At 42.6% G+C, this 4,648-nt stretch overlaps 1 protein-coding gene across 1 annotated transcript in view; it reads left to right on the forward strand.

The window, feature by feature from the left end:
- Positions 1–580: 580 nt before the first annotated feature.
- The window catches only part of LOC116513673 (ornithine aminotransferase, mitochondrial-like), a 32,443-nt gene continuing 28,375 nt past the window's right edge, over positions 581–4,648 (forward strand). Inside the window, 1 exon segment of the mRNA XM_032224841.1 lies at positions 581–689. The gene's annotated coding sequence lies outside the window, so the exon portion shown is untranslated.

Below are 4,648 nucleotides of genomic sequence, written 5' to 3' on the forward strand. Positions count from 1 at the left end.
TTTGAGGCAGCCCCTTAAATATCCTAACGGGAGAGAGATGCTATCATGTCACCTCTAGCTCTTCAGTTCTTTCCTTTCCAGATTCCTTTCTTAAATTAGAAAGCCATTCCCCCCATGCACAGCAACCAGAGCTAGTGGATTACTTTACAAGGGGTGGGGGGGGAAGTCCCAGTGGTTCCAAACGGGAGGAGACCCTGCCAGCCTATCGAATATTCCCACCCAAGGTACAGTCTTTTTTTTTTTTAAACTGGCACAGGCTGATTGGTTAGGACAGTGTTTCTCAACCTTGGCAACTTGAAGATGTTCGGACTTCAACTCCCAGAATTCCCCAGCCAGCATTCGCTGGCTGGGGAATTCTGGGAGTTGAAGTCCGGACATCTTCAAGTTGCCAAGGTGAGAAACACTGGGTTAGGAGCGGAGTTAAGATCTAAAAAAAAAAAAGGTCAAGGACAGCGGAGCCAACCAATAGAAAACGGAAGCTAGGGGGGGGGGAGAGGCGGGCACCAAAGCCGCGCCGGGATTGGCGCGATTCGGGGAAGCGGAACCAATGAGGCGCCTCGCAGGCGGCGAGCCTTATTCGTAGAGTTTGTGACGCGATCGGCCTCTTTTTCGCTCCGACGGGCACCGGGATAAGCCGCGCTGACGTTTCCCTCGAAGGGGTTTTCGGAAAGGGAAGCCGGATCTCGGAGGTACAGCGGAGGGGATCGGGCTCCGGTGATGGGATCTGGGGAAGGGATGCTGGCTTTCCCAAAGTCCCATTCCCCGGGTGTTTCTGGGTGGTGAGAAAGGAGAGGCGCTCCTTGGAGGAGGATCCGGGTAGATCTTGTTCCTGTTGGGGGGATCCTGCAAAGTCCTTCTCGGTTTTGCCATGTAATTGCATGGCTTCCTCCCAAGCCCTCCAGTTGGATTCCATGCCACCCATGGTTACTCTTCCTTTCCATCTCTATTCTGGTTGGTTGGTTGGTTGGTTGGTTGGTTGGTTGGTTGGTTGGTTGGTGGTTGGTGGTTGGTTGGTTGGTTGGTTGGTTGATTGATTGATGGTCTGGAGTAGATCATACACTATATTGCCAAAAGTTGATTGATTGATGATTGATTGATTGATTGATGGTCTGGAGTAGATCTACACTATATTGCCAAAAGTTGATTGATTGATGGTCTGGAGTAGATCATACACTATATTGCCAAAAGTTGATTGATTGATTGATGATGGTCTGGAGTAGATCATACAACTATATTGCCAAAGTTGATTGATTGATTGATTGATGGTCTGGAGTAGATCATACACTATATTGCCAAAAGTGTTCTCTCCCAACTGGTTCTGATTCTCTGGATGGGTGAGGCGAATACCTTTGGCAATATAGTGTACATCCTGAGCATGTCAGGAGTGTGGTTGGTTGTACAACAGGCTGGGAGGGTTTATTCCTGTTTTACTCAGCTTCAGTGGGTCTTGATAAAATAAAACATAAAACCTGCATAACAGCATCCTTCAGTCCTCTGCATTGCCTTTGCATTGCCTTTGCAATCTTTAGCAAAGAAATAATAATCAAAGGTCTCCAGGGCTGGCTGTGTCTGGAGATTGGGTTGCAGCCCCGTACACTATCGACTGAGGATCTCTTAAAACACAATAACGCTTACCTAAGAATAGAGGTTTCATTGACTGGTTATTCGATATGGCAATCTCTTCTTCCAAGGCAAGCCGTTCCAATATCCAGGGGTGGCGCAGAGAGAGAGACAGAGAGAGAGAGAGAGAATGAGAGAGACAGAGAGAGAGAGACAGAGAGACAGAGAGAGAGACAGAGAGACAGAGAGAGAGAGACAGAGACAGAGAGACAGAGACAGAGAGAGAGACAGAGAGAGAGAGAGACAGAGAGACACAGAGAGAGAGACAGAGAGAGAGACAGAGAGACAGGGAGAGAGAGAGAGAGAGAGAGAGAGAGAGAGAGAGAGAGAGAGAGGAACAATGTTTTTGAGAGCAATTTGATTTAATTAGGTCTGAAACATATACATGCATTTTTGTCCCATGTTAGATAAGCTTTTGAGATTCTGTGAGATATTACACCAGCATGTCCAAAAGGTGCAAGGGAGATACACATCTTAAAACAAAATTTCCACACTGTTTTCCAGTTTTCCAAGAAACAATAGTGTTTGTTTTGTTCTGCCTCATATGTCCTATGCTGGCTGATATGCCGGGACTAAGTTTTGAACATAAAAAAACATCTTTTGCATGTTTTAAAATCAACATCATTTGTTTCCTTTAATATTGGAAGCAATCTTATGTCTTGTATAACTATTTGGCACCAAGGTATGGCTGTTAAAAGGGATTAATTATTCAACCCTATTAATGGACATATCTTGGTTCCAAATAGTTAAGGATTAACTATGACAAGGGATTTTTAAGGTGCTACTTTTAGTGGTTTTACTTTATATTGAAAATGCCTTTTCAACCTTCCAGGTAAAGAGGATTAAAAATTGTCTATATGCTACATGAGTAATATAATTCAGTTTTGATTTTTTTTTAAAGCAAGGGGAAATTTGATTTTTATAGTGGAAGTTTTAGTTGTACAACATACAGTTGTGTATCAGATTTTAATATTAAAACAAATCTTAGTGTCACCTTTCTTACAAAACAAGCTAATTTGAGGAAGTATGAATAGCCAGACTGATGCAACTTTGAATTATGCAGTGTGAATCCGGATCTCATCCAGATCTTATGTGATCTTTTCCTTGAAGTCTCTAGATATTTGGAGGGCGTTAGTATCTTGTGTTAATATTAACAGCAGTACTTACTGATATATACTGAACAACTAGAATAGTAATAGAATCTCCTCGGAAGCTATTAGCACTATCCAGGAATATGGAAATACGGATACCAATGGATAAGGGTGCTGTATTGCATCTTAGGCCAGATGTGTTAACCACTGAGAAAAATCTAAAAAGATACCTTTTCACCCTGGCTTGGCTGATAAGGAGTCGAGCTCTGTAGCTCAGTGGTTAAAACATCTGCCTAAGATGCAGTACAGCACAGGTTCGATTCCCAGTAAGGGTATGGCTAGCTGATGAGAGCTAAATAGCTTGAAATAGATCTATACTAGTCTCCCTTTATACAAATACAACAAATGTACCAAAAAGGCAACAGTAAAATATTGGGTTTCTGTCTGGATGGTCTCTTAGACGAGCTGAAGGACAGAGAATGGAAGTAGTGATCTTCCTCCCATATTTGGGCATACCGGGGGTTGTAAAATCTGTATGTATGTATGTATGTATGTATGTATGTATGTATGTATGTATATATGTCAAAACTGTAACGCAATATAGTGTCTGATCTTCCCTTTCATCTAGGAAGGGTTTTCGATCCGCAGCAGTAATTGTGGAGAGGAGAAAGTTTATAAAATGATTCTATCATGTTGCCCCTTTGCGGATCCCTAGTGCCTGCCAAAAAAGGACGCTTAACAGTGGATAGATTTAGCTAATATTTGATCAGGTAATCCACTTGTGACCTGTCAAGCATATTTGAACCAAAGCTTTGAACATGTAGATAAACTAAAGTATTTCAGCAAAACACTGTGATTTTCCTCTCTCTTGCAACACTGGTGAGAAATTCCAAGGGTAGCTTTATTTATTTAGAATAGATTTATGGTATGTTACTGATATTTTTTTTAACTTAGAATGATACAAAAGGTTAAAAGTACAGACAAATGGATGTTTGTTCAAGGTAAATGTGTGGAATCATGTGACATCTGTGAGAGAATTGTGACACTCAGGAATTGTGTGACCCGAAATGCGCGCATGACAAAAACGCGCCGACAAAACTGCGGCGATAAAACCGTGATGTCATACACGCACCCACAACAATGCGCTGACAAAATCGCGCCCACAAAAGGCGTGATTTCAGTTAAGGTACGGGTTAGGTTCAGGGTTAGGTTCAGGGTTAGGTTTAGGTTTAGGGTTAGGTTCAGGGTAGGGTTAGGGTTAGGGTTAGGGTAGGGGTAGGTTCAGGTTAGGGTTAGGGTTAGGTTCAGGGTTAGGTTAGGGTTAGGTTTAGGGTTAGGTTTAGGGTTAGGTTTAGAACTCGCGGTTATTACTTGTTTGTTGAAGGCGCGCTTTTGTTGGCGTGCTGTTGTCGGCGCACTTCTGCGCTCATTCGTCGGTGCGATTTAGAACTCGCAGTGGTTTTCGCCACGGTTTCGTCGGCGCGCTTTTGTTGAGCGGTGCATTTGTCAGTGAATCCATGAATTGTGACACTCACAATTTATGGCTTTGTCTCATATTAAAATAAACATTTTGTACTGACTACATTTGCATAATGTCACACATTGGGATGGCCACCCAAGAAATATGGCTTGATGGAGATATGAAAGACTCTATTACTAAGGCAACAGGGGCCAAAAACATTTTTTAAGTCGAGATTGTCAGGATAATGTTCAAAAGTGGCTCAATCACCTACCTCATTCATTGAACAATAAGGAGGAGGAGGTCCCGCACAATCAGATGCAAGATTATGTTGTTATAACTCATCTCAGTAAATACAGTTTTAGTTTATTGTCAAGTTGATATCCTGATCTGCTGGACCTACCTAGTGGACAGTAATCCATATGTAGATCCTGTCCCTCCCTCCCCCGAGTCCACTAACATCATACTGCCAAAATTC

Source organism: Thamnophis elegans, chromosome 10 (genome assembly GCF_009769535.1).
Source record: "Thamnophis elegans isolate rThaEle1 chromosome 10, rThaEle1.pri, whole genome shotgun sequence".
Taxonomy (NCBI): Eukaryota; Metazoa; Chordata; class Lepidosauria; order Squamata; family Colubridae; genus Thamnophis; species Thamnophis elegans.